Consider the following 17,688-nt stretch of genomic DNA (forward strand, 5'->3'; position numbering starts at 1 on the left):
ATCTAAAAAAAATCCCACAAAATATAACTCTAAAATACATCTGTTTATAAAAAATCTAGTTCAGGGAGACTTGTTTCTCTTTGCCTTTCAAAAATGCTCATTTACTCATACATTCGGTATGAACCTCAGCAACCATTCCTTTATCTTCTGGCAGGGGAAGGCAAAACGAAGGTTTTAAATCATAAAATTAAATCCCGGTCATTTAGGGATGACATCAGGAAGCAGCTCATCATATGAGTGATAGTGGAAACTCCAATCTCCATTCCCCAAAACGCTGCTGAGGTTGGCAGTCAGTAAAGTCTTCCCAGCAGAGGTAGATTGATTTTTACTGGGAAATCCTGACTAAATGTTCAGACTGAGGGTGAGCAATGGCACCAGACAATTTCTCTGATTTGAAAATTGAAAGCTGATTGCAGATGAACTGAAAGTCATGTCTAGACGCTAAAGGTGAACTCTTGATTTCCCAATCTAACTCATGGCAGCCTTTGCATTTTATTTGCTTACCTGGACTACACTTACCATCGGGGAGGAGGTACAGGAACCTGAAGACCCACACTCAATGACTGAGAAGCAGCTTCTTCCCCTCCGCCATCAGATTTCTGAATGGTCCATGAACCCATGAACACGACCTTGTTATTCCTCTTTTCCACTATTTATTTATTTTTGTAATTTGTAGATCTTATGTCTTTGCGCTGTAGTGCTGCCACAAATTTCATGTCATGTATGTCAGAGATAATAATTCTGATTCTGATTCTCTGTAGCTGCAACACTATATTCTGCATTCTATTTTCTCTTTACTACCTCAGTGTACTTATGTACGGCATGATCTGCCTGGAGGGCACGCAAACAAAGCTTTTCGCTGTATCTCAGTACATGTGACAATAATAACCTAATCCAACCAAATCAGCTATCGATTTTAGAGGGGTTTTGAAATTCAAAACAACTGCAGATGCTGGAAATCTGAAATAAAAACAGAAAGTACTGTAAACAGTAGAGGGCAGGCAACATTTGTGGAACAAGTAAGAAAATTAATGTGTCAGGTCAACAATGCTTCATCAGAACAGGATAGAGCTTTGTTAGGCAACAGTCTTGATGTGTGTAGATTAGGCTAAAATACAAAGTAACCATAATCTAATTAAATAGTTGAGCTGAAAACAATCTGCTGGAGGAACTCAGCAGGTTGAGCAGCATCTGTGGGGGAAGGACTTGTTGATGTTGCGGTCAATAGTTGAGCTGCTTGGAGTGTCTAAGTGACATATTTCTGTCCCCTGTATTAAAGGGAAGGAAAACACTCCAGCCATTTAACTTGCTGCTAAATCTCACAGCTATTGGAACTGCCAGTTAAACACTTCTTTCTACAGCTGAGAACCTGTGCTCCTGCCATGGCCATTCAGAGCTCCTGATTGCTGGCCATTTCCATTGCCCATTCCCACACTGTCCTCGTCCTCCGCTGTCAGGGTGAGGCTAAATGCAAACTAGAGGAACAGCACCTCGTATTCCACCTGGGTTGTCTACAACCCAATGGCATGAATATTGATTTCTCCAATTTCAGGTAACAAGCTTCCCCTCTTGTCCTTTTCTCTCTCCTCCTGATCTACTCAGTTCCTCCTCCACACACCCCAGCTCCCTGTCACCTAGTCCCTTTCCCCTTCTCCATCCTCCCCATCTGCCCGTCACTTAATCAATATTCCCACTCAAGACACGAGACTGCAGATGCTGGAAACCTGGAGTGACACACAAACGGAAGGGTCTCGACCCAAACGCCGACTGTCCATTTCCCTACATAGATGCTGCCTGACCCACTGAGTTCCTCCAATGCCTTTGTGCATCACTCCACCCACTGGGTCTCCTCCCCCTACTGATACCATCTGCCTACCCTATCTCCCTTATTTGGTTCCATGCTCCGCCTTCCCTTCCTATCAGATTCGATCACCTGCAGCCCTTTGTTGCCTCCACATCACCTTCCAGCCTCTTATCGCTGCATCCACCATTCCCTCCTCTATCTGCCTACCACCCCTCCTCACCTTGATCTACCTATCCCTTGCCAGCTCTTGCTCTACCCCTTCACCTCACCTCTTCAACTGGCTATCTCCCCTCTATCTTTCAGTCCAGATCCAGGGTCTTGACCCCGAAATGTCGACTGTCCATTTTCCTCCACAGATGCTGCTTGGCTCGCTGAGTTCCTCCAGCAGTTTGTTTTTTGCTCCAGATTTCAGCAGCTGCAGTCTCATATGTCTACATTTTTTCTATAGTTTGGCTGAGAGAGGAATTTTTCTTCACTTTTGAATGTGTACAAATTTCTTCTTAAACGTCCCTGGATTAAAACCGAATTATGTTTGACTGGTTACTTTCAGATAGATATAATTGGATTAACTTTTTCAAAAAGACTTGCTTAGATCATGTTGACTGGTTACTTTCAGATAGATATAATTGGATTAACTTTTTCAAAAAGACTTGCTTAGATCATGTTAACCAAGGGCCAGACGTATCATGAATTCAGTCAATCTAGTGTTACAGCTCTCCAGTCACTGTGTGGGTGCAGTGCAATTTAATATTTTGCAGTTCAGTTTAAATTTCACAAGGAAGAATCTTTCTTATCGATCAGTCACTGCACCCTTTCAACAACAACATTGTATGCTCTTGCAAAACCATGTTGGCTTCAGAGACTGTTAGTTGGAAGTAACTATTTAACTGTTGTCCCTTAGTTCTCGAAACTTGTGTAAACGAGACATTGGATTGGTTGAAGTGACTGTTTTGGATGACTACAGGTCTCAGCTGCTCTAAGTAGACAAACCGAGATTGTACTTTTTGAAATGAATTTCTGTGGGACATTGTGCAACTTCCTGAGACAGCTGGATGTTTGGTAAAGCTGACAGAGCAAACTGGATATTTTAATACTTCCTAAGTTTGGTCAGTTCACTAAGGCCCGTTAATAGTTTCTGCAAGGTTCAAATACCATTTTTCAATATCAAATTAAAACTTATGACTTCCAAATTTTTAAAAATGCCTTCTTGGATCTAATTTTAACTTTCTGAAAACACGATGATAAAATCATAACTTCTTAATTTACATTAAAGAGCTATAAAGTGCTAATTATTTTAATTTCTAATGCACCATGAATGTTTATGAAAGTGATACTTCTTTTTAAGCCACTAAATTATTTTTAGTTTTAAATTTTATTTTAAAATATTTAAGGATTCAACCAGTCCTTTTGCCCTCACCCCTGGATACTTCTGTCATACTCAATCCAAAATATTCCTACCTGCTTCAATTGTTATTTACTCCAATTTCACAAACTCCTATCTCACCTTCACTTCAGTGCTGTAATGTAGATTGCCCTGCTGACTGGCAGTAAGTCCCTTCAGTGGCACGGTAGTGTAGCAGTTAGCGTAACACTTTACAGCACCAGTGACCCAGGTTCAATTCCGGCTGCTGTCTGTAAGGAGTTTGTATGTTCTCCCCGTGTCTGTGTGGGTTTCCTCCTGGTGCTCCGGTTTCCTCCCACATTCCAAAGACATATGGGTTAGGAAGTTGCGGGCATGCTATGTTGGCGCCGGAAGTGTGGCGACACTTGTGGGCTACCCCCAGAACGCAAAAGGTGCATTTCACTGTGTGTTTTGATGTACATGTAACTAATAAAGATATCTTATCTTACCTTAAATTAACACCACATCCATATGTTGGATGAACTTGTAACTAACCTGCAGTGACTGACCCAGATAGACCAGAATGAATGGGACATTTCATAGCCTCTCTTTCAGTTTGGGGGGGTGGGGGTGGGGGTGAGACATCATCCAAACCAATCTCCTTGGGGTTGAAAAGAATAAATGGGGGTCAGGGAGTGGGATCAAAGCAAATGTGTATGGAAGGTTGTAAATTTAACTGTAAATTACGGTGGGCAATTAACAAGATTGCAATAAGCATAAGATCTTTTTGTAGGTTTTGGATATTTCATGGCTGGTGCTCAATATGCTTCTTCACATATCCCACCCTTGTCTTCCAATAATCTCTGTTGGTCCATTTGATGGTAATGGATAAAATCTGAATACAGCACACAGTGAAATGCACCTTTTGCGTTCTGGGGGCAGCCCACAAGTGTCGCCACGCTTCCGGCGCCAACATAGCATGCCCGCAACTTCCTAACCCATATGTCTTTGGAATGTGGGAGGAAACCGGAGCACCCGGAGGAAACCCACGCAGACACGGGGAGATCGTACAAACTCCTTACAGACAGTGGCTGGAATTGAACCTGGGTCACTGGTGCTGTAAAGTGTTACGCTAACTGCTACACTACCGTGCCACTGAAGGGACTTACTGCCAGTCAGCAGGGCAATCTACATTACAGCACTGAAGTGAAGGTGAGATAGGAGTTTGTGAAATTGGAGTAAATAACAATTGAAGCGACCAATATTTAAAAGCTCCAGAAGGAGACTTTAACAAACATGGGCGGTTGCACCATATAACATGGAAATTAAATTTACTGGAAAGAGGAATGTGCCTGAGTTTCAGATTCATATCCGGATTCAGATTGGTTTATTGTTATATACACCAGGGTGCAATAAAATTCCTTGCTTGCATGAAGCTCACAGTAAACAGTGTACATGGTAACAATAAATACAGTGACATACGCAAAAACAGCAGAGTGGTGCAAAGGTGGTAGTGCAATCTGAGGTAGTGCAAAAAGAAATGCTAAAGTGACAGTATATAGAAGAACATGTGTATGTAATGCTGTAAATAAGCAATGATAGAAAAAGAAACATTATAGAAACATAAAATTTTCATATTCTGCTAATTAATTCTGCTAATTACAGCAGTTTATTTGGCAGAAAGTTACTCCAATTTTATTTCTAGGTTTTAGGCAAAGCCTACCAATGAACCTTGGAAGAATCAATTTAAAATAAATGCATCTCCGAATTCTGCATGCATTAGTTTTGCGGATCCTGCTGTTCATATTTGCTGAGATAATTAATATATGGTGAAAGTCTCAGCCCCCAATCTAATGATCAAAGTAAATATCCCATTGCATGGAAAGACAATCCCAGTGCAGCAATTACAAGGAACTTTGGACATGATGCTGTTGGTCTGCAATGCTTGTTTTACCCAGTGCACCAATGCAATGCATTTAAAATCAAAACCAGTGTTCTGTGATTTTCTGACCAGTAAAATCTTTTCCATTCCACAAGAGAAATAATGCATCTCTTGATCTCAGGATGCTTCCAATGTGTTTTATGAGCAGTTAAATTCTTTTAAAATTTAGTCATTGTTGTGACATAAGAAATGTAACCTTCAACATGCACAGCAAGCTCTTTCAAGCAGTAACGTGATAATAACAAGATAATCTGTCTTAGTGACATTGTTTGAGCACAAAAATGTTGCCAAAACATCTGGGACAAATTCCACTGCACTTTCCTGAACCAGTGCTATGGGATATTTTAGTTTCAACGTTTCATCTGAATGACGGAAGTGTTGGTGTGTGAAATAACTAGACGAGAAGTGGCAGAGATGGCTTCTGGAATTGTAATAAGTCTTCTGCCTCCAATATTGGCAGTGAGCACACTGGTAGATTCATTCCCACAATAACATTCAGAACATTCAGCAAGTCACAATCAAAGAATCACCAGGTCATTCCTTCCTGTTGAAAAATCTCTAAGTGGATTAAAGAGCATGTGCTATCAGGAGAGGCTGGACAAACTTGGGGTCTTTTCTCTGGAGCGGCAGAGGCGAAGGGGCAATCTGTCGGAGGTGTGTAAAACGGTGAGGGGCATAGATAGGGTGGACAAGCAATATCTCTTCACCCATTATTGAGTGACCCAATACCAGAGGGCGTGCATTTAAGGTGAGAGGGGTTAGGTTCAGAAGAGACGTGAGGGGTAAGTTTTTTACTCAGAGAGTGGTGGATGCCTGGAATGTGTTGCCTGATAGGGTGGTGGAGGCAAATTCATTGGGGGCTTTTAAGAGGGGCTTGGATGGGTATATGAATGACAGGAAAATGGAGAGATATGGGCATTCTGTAGGTAGGAGGAATTAGCTATGTCGGCACAACATTGTGGGCCAAAGGACCTGTTCTGTGCTGTACTGTTCTATGTTCTATGAAAAATAAAGATGTTGTTTCCTTTAAGTATTGATTTCGATGTTGTAACAAATTCAGATTTCCTGTGCTTTTGTCTTGGATGGAGCACATTGAAACATTTGGTAGCATCAGTTTCAAATGCTCGATAATGAAAGAAATGTTTAATTGCACAATGCACAAATATTTAAATTATATAAATTAGCCAGGAGCTTTTCTGCCATGATTGTTGACAGGGCTGAATGTTTGACATTCATTTTTTGTGGAGATGTTGATAATTCCAGGTCACTTTTGAGACATCACAATAGGCTGCCTGAAAGAGCACATCAGTCAAGGCTTTATCATTTTTCATAGATGTGGACTTCTGAGATAATGCATGAATTATAGTTTGAAAAAAAAACTGACTCTTGGGAGATTTTGGCTCCAAAATGTCCCTGTGTAACTATGTTATTTTTGCTGTTTCCTGTATAGTGCTGCAGAGAGACAGCTGAAATAAATTTGATCCATTTGAAAATAGGACTCAAGAACAAATCTTTCAGCACAACCAGTCAACACTGGTTTTTAATCTCCTGATGAAAGTAGTCCAATTTCGGTTCCCATATCCTTTTACACTTCATTTGTTCAGTCGCTCATCTATCCCCCTCTGTCTTCTCTGCTTTAGACACTAACTCAGTTAACACAGTCCATTGCCTTCCAACCTGTTTATAACAAAGGTTTCTCTTGGTCTGTCTTCTCACATTTAATCCTATGCCCCTTGTTTTAGCTGGCACAGTTATTGGAAGCAGTCTGGGGCTTCATTAGGTGGTCATGAACAAGTAGTGATGGGGTGATGGGGTTGGGTAGCTGCATATCAATGGACCCAACCAAATCAATAAATCAATCAAAAAAATCAATTGAATTGACAAAATAAAATCAACAGAATCAATAAGATCTATGAAAGTGAAGATCAAAGGGTTTCCACAATGGGTCTGCTTACGAAACACAATGAAAGAGAAGAAGGTGACCCATCAATACGCTCCATCTCGTCACTTTATGCTTCTGCAAACCCTTATTAAGTCAGCCATTCATCTGTTCTGTTGCAATGATCATAGCCTCAGTGTTTCAGAGCCTCCCCATTGAAGAGAGGTAGGCCTCTGTGCATGCACAGTGGTGTAGCCCAATAACTTGTGATCAGTTAATGCCCTGACTCAATGCAAGGCCATTTGGAGGAGGTAGCTGAGGACAGCCGTGAGACTTGTAGTGGGCACTTTAGAGAAGAGGAAGAAAACTAGAAGATTAATGCAAAAGAAATGTTTTGTTGTCTTCGACATTAAATATGCCAGGAATTCACACTATAAAATGTGTGTCTAAAATTATAAAGCTGTTGGGAGCTGTTCCCACATTCTCCTGAATTTTACCAATTATATATTTTTAGAAATGTGGAAAAATATAAGGTTTAACATAATATCCAGAGGAACTCGCTTATAAATCAGAGGGAAAATAGAGATCATTAATCAGAAAGAAGACAAGTCTGCTGAGCCGGCTGAACCTGTAGATTTCAGGCCAGACGTCGAGTTTCATGAATAATGATGTGTAAGGGATAAGAACTATCAATGGCCCATTCATTCAACCGAAATACAAATCATCACAGTAGATGTCGACTGGTCTCTAACAGCAATCTGGTCTTTGTTCTATTCTCCATAAATCAGTACTGAATCACAGATATAGAGAAAATACTTAAGTTTGGTCTTCTGTTAAAACACACAGAAGGAAACATCTGTCATCTGGGGCCTGATGGCTCATTTAAAATGCATACAGTTTATTTGGTTATTTTGTCAATTTTCATTTTGTTCTTCATTCTTGTCCAGGAAGACCTTATTCTCTACACAATTTATCCCACTGATCATGGTGTCAGTAAAAGGAATGGATATGTTGGATACATTACAGAAAGGTGATTGAGGTAGTGAGGAAAATGGATTCAAAGAACAATAGGATGTTTTTCTGATGGTAGAATGATAGAGGGACATGATGTGATGGACCCTGAGTTAATGAACGTTGGTCAGGCTATTTTGAGTCTTTGGAGACGCAAGAGGATGCAGATGCTGGAACCTGGAGCAAAAACAAACTGCTGGAGGAACTAAAGGGTCAGGCAGCATCTGTGGAGGCAGAAGGATGGTTGACGTTTTGGGTCAAGATCCTGCATCAGGATTCATGCATCAGTTTTTTGTTTGTCGTTTAGATCATAAGACCATAAGACACAGGAGCAGAATTAGCCATTCCGCCCTTCGAGTCTGCTCCACCATTCGATCGTGGCTGATTTATTATTCCCTCTCACCCCATTCTCCTGCCTTCTCCCTGTAACCTTTGATGACTTACTAATCAGGAACCTATCAACCTCCACTTTAATTATACCCAATGACTTGGACTCCACAGGTCTCTGTGGCAAATGAATTCCACAGATTCACTATCCTCTGGCTAAAGAAATTCTTCCTCATCTCTGTTCTAAAGCGACGTCCTTCTATTCTGAGGCTGTGCCCTCTGGTCCTAGACTCTCCCACTACTGGAAACATCTTCTCCACATCCACTCTATCCAGGCCTTTCAATATTTGGTAAGTTCAATGAGATCCCCCTTCATCCTTCTAAACTCCAGCAAGTACAGGCCCAGAGCCATCAAATGATCCTCATATGTTAACCCTTTCATTCCCAGGATCAGTCTTGTAAAACTCTTCTGGACCCTCTCCAATGCCAGTACATCCTTGCTTAGATATGGGGCCCAAAAACTGCTCACAATACTCCCAATGTGGTCCTGACCAAAGCCTTATAAAGCCTCAGCATTACATCCTTGCTTTTATATTCTAGTCCCCTTGAAATGAATGCTAACATTGCATTTGGCTTCCTTACTACTGACTCAACTTGCAAGTTAACATTTAAGGAATCCTGCACTAGGACTCCCAAGTCCCCTTGCACCTCTGATTTCTGAATTCTCTCCCCATTTTGAAAATAGTCTACGCCTTTATTCCTTCTACCAAAATGCATGACCACACACTTCCCTACACTGTATTCCATCTGCCACTTCTTTGCCCATTCTCCCAACCTGTCCGAGTCCTTCTGCAGACTCCCTGCTTCCTCAGCACTACCTGCCCCTCCACCTATCTTTGTATCATCCACAAACTTGGCCACAAAGCCCTCACTTGAGTCCTTTCCTAATTCTGAAATGTGGGCTTTCAGATCCTTTATATATTACCATGCTTTGTTTATAAAACCTACAACAATATTGATATTATAGGGACACTTTTGGCTGCTTTGTTACTTCAGCTCTTTCAATGATCCAAAATTCAAAAAAACATTAAAAAAAGAAATGTTTTCTCCAGATCTCAGACTGTTGACTCAAGCAGTTGTGCATTTGTTGTATTGTTATATTCAGCTTAGTTCCTACAGGGGTATTACCAGATACTGCAAGATTTCTGTAGAGAGGTGTTTATCCTTGAGATGCTGTATGAAAATTAATATTTAACCATGGTAAATTTACAGGAAATTCTCTCCTCAGCTATTTTTTATAAAGGAACTAACTCACAGCTTCACATTTTAGAAGGAGCAAAGGAATTTAAAACAGTTAAAAATGGGAGATATACTTTGTTATTGCATTAATAGTCTTGCTTATGTTATTAACTGGACAGATATATATGTATTATGCATCTCTGAGGAAAGATTGGATAGGCTGGGTTTGTTTTCCTTGGAACAGAAGACGCTCAGGGGGCACCTGACAGAGATATTCAAGATTATGGATATGGATAGGGTTGATAGTATGAAGTTTTTCCACATAACAAAGGTGTCTAAAAATAGAGGGCAGAGGTCTCAGGTAAGATTAACACGTTTAGAGGTGTTCTGAGGAGAATTTATTTCACCATGGTTGGAATCTGGAATGCACTGCCTCAGGAGGAGGTTGAGGCAGGTACTCCCACAACACTTAAGAAGTATCGAGAGGAATGCTCGAATCTCCAAGGTGTAGAAGGCTATGGAGCAAGTGCTGAGATTAGTACAGGTGGTTCCTCGATGTTTGGCATGGACACGATGGGCTGAAGGGCCAGTTTCTATCCTGTATCACTTGATTACTCATTGATTTTCCACTTTCTGATGAAATATGTGGCAAATATTGCTGTTTGAGGTCAGACATTTGAAACGTCGAAGAACAGTAACATTAAAAGCAATGGTCATCATTTGGTTCAGATTACACAATTTCTATGAATATTTCACAATATGTTTAATGATTCACATCATGAAGATAGCTGGAGCGTTGGAGCCTCCACTGGACCGTGAGTTTATTAATAAAAAGACAAACAGCTTGTGTTAATAAAGCCATACAGCATGGAAACAGGCCATTTGGCCAACCATGTCAATGGGGACTAGTAGTGTTGACCCTTATTAATCCTGTCTTCCAGCACTTGGCCTGCAGCCTTCTATGCCCAGGCAATGCTCGTCTAGACACTTCCTGAATGTTGTCAGCAAATCTGCATCCACCACTCTCTCAGGCAGTGTATTCCAGGTACTCACTGCTTTCTAGGTGAAAAAGGCCTCCCTCGGATCCCCTTAAAATCCCTTACCCCCCCTTAAGATCTCTTACCCCTTACTATAAATCTATATCCCCTAGTTTTATTCTCTTCAAGGCTTCAAGACAGTGCAAAGTTTTTCCCAGAAAATGAGTCATTTTTACCAATGTAAGAAAACAGCCTTAGCACAGTAAAATTCCACAGATGTTAATGAGATAGATAAGCCAATCTATTTTGCTGATGTGGATTGAGAAAAAAAATGTTGGCCTCATCGTCGGGAGAACTCCCTTGCTTGCCTGAGAATAGTTCCATCGGTTTTATTTAAGGCCAGTTGAACAGACAGTTTAACACCACATAAAAGGGACAGCCTGCACTGCCTCAGAGCTTCACTGAGATGCCGGTTTAGATTAGCATGCTGCCTTTCTCGAGTCGAGTGTGTGCCCATGGCTTCTGGTCTCGGAGGCAAGTGTTACACAGAACTGGAAGGGTGTTACTCAGGCTGTGGAGGTTTCCAAAGCAAGAAGGTACAGCAGCAACTGCTGCAGGTCTAAGCAATTGCCTCACAAGCTAATAAAATCTTGGGATGTGAGAAAATAGAGCCATCGAGTCATGGAGCAATACAGCACAGATGCAGGCCCTTTGGCCCAACCAGTCCATGCCAACCACAGTGCCCACCCAGTTAGTCCCAATTTTCTGCGTTCGGCCCATATCCCCCTAAACCTCGCCCCTCCATGTACCAATACAAGTGCTTCTTAAATGATTCTCTTGTACCTGCCTCCGCCACTTCCTCTGGCAGCTCGTTCCATCTACTCACCACCCTCTGTGTGAAAAAGTTGCCCCTCAGGTCCCTTTTAAATCTTTCCCCTCTCACCCTAAATCTATACCCCCTAGTTTTGGACTCCCCTACCCTGGAGAAAGACTGTTACCATCCACGTTATCTATGCCTCTCATAATTTTAAACACTTCTTTAAAATCTTCAAAATAATAACATGGATATACCTTACATGTAAGTAATAGTTTAAGCAGGAAATATAGTTTCACAGTATATCTTTCTTTCCATTAGGGCTCTACACTGTGTAAAAATTTCTGTTTCTCTATTCTTTAGTTCAAGTCCTTAAAAACCTTCTGGAGAATTAATGAGGTTTCTGGGTATCATCTCTCATGGGCATCACAATTAGAATATGGATATGACGACTTTGTACTGAGGCACAATCAATCTTCCTTGCTCAAGGTTGTTGTCATTTATGAATCTGGCCTAGGTAAGTTATCTGGCTTGTTTCACACGATGATTCCATTATGTCTTATTGCCAGCCAGAACAAGCCAGAGTGAAGTAAAATTCCTGTGTGAAGCAGTTGTCCAAGGGGCAAGTTTTCTCTTTCTTTAATCAGCAATGTTTTCACAAAAACTCTTCTCAGTACAGACGGGATTATCTTACATTTCTGGGTGCTTCCTCAGAGATATTATAGACGCTCACAGGGCTTTTGAAATTCAAAGCAATGTACAAGTGCTGACCCATGCATGATGGAGAAGCCACTGTCAGTGAGGAATGTTGTTCAGCACTTGGGAGCTGAGCCGGACCATGACATTAGCACAGAAAAGGGCGAGAAGTCACTGCCTGTAATTTATGATGCTCATGTGACCAACCATTCAGCTAGTCTTGTTAGGGCAGCACTTTGCCACTGAAATGGTAAACCAGAGACCCTGGTTGGTAAGTGGAAACTTGTGGCAACAACTGTTTTGTTTCTTTCTTCCCCTTTTGACGGCCATAGCCTGATTTGCTGCAGAAATATGCAGTTATTATATCAAAGGCAACCTTTCCGCAGTACGTTGTTTCATCCATGGACTTAAGATAGGGTAAAGGGCAAGAGATTTCGCAGGGATCAGGGCAGGAACTTTTTCACCAAGAGGAATGATTGGAATCTGGAACGCACTGGATTCAGGCAAAGACTTTCCAAACATTTAAGTATCTAGACGAGCACTTGAATCCCCAAGGTCTAGTAGGCTACCGACCAAGTGCTGGTAAATGGGATTAGTGCAGATGTGTCGATTGGTGTAGAAGTGTAGATAGTGTGCTTGATGGTCAGCATTAACATGGTGGGCTGAAGGGCCTCCTTCTGTGCTGTATGACTCTATGACTGTTATCTTTTATCCTGTTTATTTTTTGGGGGATCCCTAGTGGCCTTTGAGAAGGTCTTGGTGAACTGCCTCCTTGGACTGCTGTTGTCCTTTTGGTGAAGGTGCTGTTGGGAAAGCAGTGCCCATCTGCCCATCTTCCTATCTTCTTCATTCCCATAATGTTTGAGAGATGACCCATGGCTAGTTAGTTTCGAGACTGATGAAAAACCTTGACGAAAGACTGTGTTTCCCTTAACTATAACGATGATGGAACTCTAAAGTATCTCAAAGGGGACACAATAGATTTGTGAAAAGTGGTTTGGAATACAAGTTCTTGTTCTTTCAAATTCACAAAGCAGCACCCAACACCTCAGCCCTTGCCAGGGAAGGTCTTGCACCGGCCTTCTGACTGGAATGGACTTCTTCAAACTGTTGGTTAATTGGAACATTGTCAGTAAGATAAGATATCTTTATTCGTGTCACGTACATCAAAACACATAGTGAAATACATCTTTTGCGTAGAGTGTTCTGGGGGCAGCCTGCAAGTGTTGCCACGCTTCCGGCGCCAACATAGCATGCCCATGTGCAAATCTTTCCCTATGTGAGGAAGATTGTTTCAGTCACAGACTGCTGTCAATCTCTGATTCTTTGCTATGCAAAGGAACTTTATCAATTATAATCATGTTGCTTTTCTTCACGTCTGAATCAAATTTCTCACTCATAAGCAACAAGCTAATTTTAAACTGTGAGGCGTCACTAACATCAGCTGATATTATTGCCCTGAAATGTTAACACTGTTTCTCTCTCCATAGATGCTGCCTGACCTGTTGGGTAAGGCTGATAATTTCCCTTGAAATAAACATTTTGTTCAGTATTTGTTCCTAGCTATAATTTCAACTTTATTCTCCAACCTCCAATATTCTAAAGCTCCTGGCCTCAATTAACATGACCTGAGCCAAATGTCAACTGTCCATATCCTAATAATGGCAAGGCATAATAGAGGGGATAGAAGAGCATTGGGAGAAGGTAGAAAGGATGAGGGACTTCAGTTCTGTGGAGTGACCAGTGAAACCTGATAATTGTCCATAGAGTTGAGATGGCCAAGTGGATATTGAAGAGATATGTTCAAACTTATGAAGGATTTTGAAATGAGAGGAAACTATTCACCTGGCTAGGTGACAGAAGACAGAGTAAGGCTAAGGGAGCAACACACATAAAGTGTTGGATGAACTCAGCAGGTCAGGCGGTATCTATTGGAGTGGAATGAACAGTGGATGTTTCGGGCTGAGACCCTTCTTCATGTCCAGGACACGGTGAAGGGTCTTGGCCCGAAACGTCAACTCTTCACTTCCCTCCAATAGATGCTGCCTGACCTGCTGAGTTCCTCCAGCATTTTATGTGTGTGTTGCTCCAGATTTCCAGCATCTACAGTCTCTCTTGTGTAAAGATAAGGGATATTTTTTAATCAATTTTTCAGAACCTGGGCCAGCATTTATTGTCCATACCTAACTGGTCATGGGAAGGTAATGGGGAGCCATTGTTTCCTGAACTGGTGCAGACTTTCTGGTGTTGTTGAGTGAGGACTCAGTGATGATGAAGGAAAAGCAATATATTTCCAAGAGGTTAGTGTGTGACTTGGAGAGGATCCTACAGATCATGAAATTCCTCTGTGCCTGTGGCCCTCGTCCTTCTTGGTGGTGGAGGTCATAGATATGGGAGGTTCTATTGGGGTAGCCTAGGTAAGTGAGCACAGAGTATGTTGTAAATGGTACACACTGCTGTCACAGTGTTCTGGGGATGGAGAAAAAGGACGTTTAGAGTGGTTGATGAGGTGTCAATCAAGTGGATTGCTTTGACGAGTTTCTTGAGAGTTATTGGCAAAATTGGTTTATTATTGTCACGTGTACTGAGGTACAGTGAAAAACTTGTCTTGCATACCATTCATACAGATCAATTCACTACACAGTGCATTGAGGTAGTACAAGGGAAAACAATAACAGAGTGCAGAATAATTGTTACAGTTACAGAGAAAGTGCAGTGCAGGCAGACAATAAGGTGCAAGGTCATAATGAGGTCAATTGTGAGGTCAAGAGTCCATCTTATCGTACTAGGGAACCATTCAATAGTCTTATAATACCGGGATAGAAGCTGTCCTTGAGCCTGGTGGTACGTGCTTTCAGGCTTTTGTATCTTCTGCCCAATGGGAGGGGGGAGAAGAGAGAACGTCCAGGGGGGTGGGGTCTTTGATTATGTTGGCTGCTCTACCGAGGCAGCGAGAAGTGTAGACAGAGTCCATGGAAGGGAGGCTGGTTTCCGTGATGTGATAAGCTGAGTCCACAACTCTCCGCAGTTTCTTATGGTCACAGGCAGAGCAGTTGCCATACCAAGCTGTGATGCATCTATGATCCATGATCCATGATGCTATTGGAACTCCATTCATCCAGGCGATTAGAGAGTATTCCACCAGGCAAATGGAGAGTATTGCATCGCATTCCTGATCTGCGTCTATTAATTAATGGAAAGGCTTTGGAGTATCACTTGCCACGGGGTACTTAGATCTGATCTGCTCTTGTAACTCATGTTGAAAAGAGGTGTCTAGTGGTGTCCTGGAAGGATCTGTGCTGGGGCGTTAGCTATTCACTATATTTGTTTTACTGACACAGATAACACAATAAAGTGCATTGTATCAAAGTATGCCAATGACATAAAGGTTGGTGGGATAGTAATTAGTGTAAAAAGGAGCAGAGGGGAACACAGTTCACTTTAAATGAGAAATTGCATACATATTTCTGTCTAATTACCTAAATAGGCTGGAATTACCTCATGTGTTTCAGTCCAGTGTATCCTAAAGTGGAGCACAGCTGGTAAAACCCTTAAATTTCTTTCACTTCACATTGTAACACTACATAGAAATACAGATATATTTGACTACAAACACATTATTTACTGTATCTGCAGAGGTTATATGATATATGTGTAGTTCTGTTGATCTGTAAGTGCTGCTAAGCTTGTCAATAGGTGTCCTTCGGAATAGGCTAAACTGAGAGAAACATGCATCAGAGTTTTGGCCATTACTATGTGTACATTGGTTATTGGAGATTTCTGCAAATCTGAAATTAATGCTGGGACTACACAATAACACCTGAAGTAAAATATCTCTGTAAATTACTTCTTTATGTAGTTAATGGTAAAAAAATAATCCAAGGGGTATTGATGGGCGTAAGAGAATAAAAAGGTTGTGGGACCATAAGGAAAAAAAGGAAAGGGTCAGTTGGACTAATGGGATAGTTTCCCCCGGAGCTGGCGTGGACTTGATCAATTGAATGGCCTCCTTCAGTGTCTTTACACGTATAAGAAATTTTTCTGATCAATATTCTGTATCATCAGAACATTTTCTGATTTTATTTGTTAAACAGATAAGAATTTATATCTTTCAGTTTTTTTATTTGAGTATTTACATAATTTTTACTTGTATTTGTCTTTAGGTTGTCTGCTCTTCAACAACTTGCATGTGTACTCATGCCTTTGATGTGTTAAAATGTCCCTTGATGCTTGATAATCGTAAAATCAATGCCAAGGCAAATAAATCAAAACAGTCACAGGGTAGGTTTTAAATGGACCTTAAAGGAAATGGGGGAACGATAGAGAATTCTACCCTTTCATATGTTTTGTTGCTGCAAGATTAAATACAAGTACCCATCCCTAAGTGTCTTTGAGATGGTGACAGTAAGCCACCTTCCTGAACTATTGCAGTCCTTATTGTGAAAGTATACTCTTAGTAATATTAGGCAGCAAGTCATAGAGTGATATAGCACAGAAACAGGCTCTTCAGGCCCAGCATGCCCCTGCTGCCCATTGTACCTATCTACAGGCAGGCACCGTAGTGTAGCGGTTAGCGTAATGTTATTACAGTGCCAGTGACCCAGGTTCAATTCTGGGCACTGTCTGTAAGGAGTTTGTATGTTCTCCCCGTGTCTGCGTGGGTTTCCTCCGGGTGCTCCGGTTTCCTCCCACATTCCAAAAGACGTACAGGTTAGGAAGTTGTGGGCACGCTATGTTGGCGCTGGAAGCGTGGCGACACTTGCGGGCTGCCCCAGAACACTCTACGCAAAAGATGCATCTCACTGTGTGTTTTGATGTACGTGTGACTAGTAAAGATATCTTATCTTACATTAATCCCACTTACCCATATTAGGTCCTTCTATGCCTAAACTGTTCAAGTACTAGTCTAGATGTTTCTAGTATGTTGTGAGACTATCCACCTCCATCACTTCCTCAGGCAGTGTATTCCAGACTCCGACAACACTCTATGTGAAAAAATTCCCCCTCAGATCCCCATGGAACCTCTTACCTCCTAGACACCCCCAACATGAGAAAAAGATTTTTACTATCTACCCTATTTATTCCTCTCATCATTTTATATAAATAACAGGATTTAGACCCAATGATGATTTAGCAATGGAGATGTGTTTCTTTGTCAGGATGAAATGAGACCTACAGAGGAACTTAAAGTTGGTGGTGTTCCCATGTACCTACTGCCCTTGGCCTTGTAGACAATAGCGGTTGTGTTGGATTTTGGCCAGTGTGGCTGTAATGACAAATTTTCAGATCATCTCATCTAACCAGCTTGTACATAGAGAGAAGCAGCTCATTAAATTACACTTCAGATCTCTACTCAATGTAATTTAGTTTACATCAGTGGACCAGCACTAAAAGGTCAAAATATCTTCAGTGCGTAATCTCCATTTCATTTCAGCTAATGAGTAACAGTTATTAATAGCAACTGCTAAAATGTTTTCTTTTTTGAGTTTGTGACCACTCACCAGAAATAACAGCTTATCAGGAATTTGGCTTTGTGAAAACAATTAAACGGACTTATCTGAAGCAGGCTGCATGCTGTGCCGACTGGTAGCCACAGCTCAGATTATCAGTGCTGACAGCCAAATATAAACTAGGCTGTGACAACCTAACGTAGACCT

General features: G+C 41.4%; 1 protein-coding gene across 1 annotated transcript in view; it reads left to right on the plus strand.

Annotated features, from left to right (window-relative positions):
- The window catches only part of rbm20 (RNA binding motif protein 20), a 169,708-nt gene that overhangs the window by 11,346 nt on the left and 140,674 nt on the right, over positions 1-17,688 (plus strand). The gene's annotated exons all lie outside the window — the stretch shown is intronic.

Source organism: Pristis pectinata, chromosome 12, assembly GCF_009764475.1.
Source record: "Pristis pectinata isolate sPriPec2 chromosome 12, sPriPec2.1.pri, whole genome shotgun sequence".
Classification (NCBI taxonomy): Eukaryota; Metazoa; Chordata; class Chondrichthyes; order Rhinopristiformes; family Pristidae; genus Pristis; species Pristis pectinata.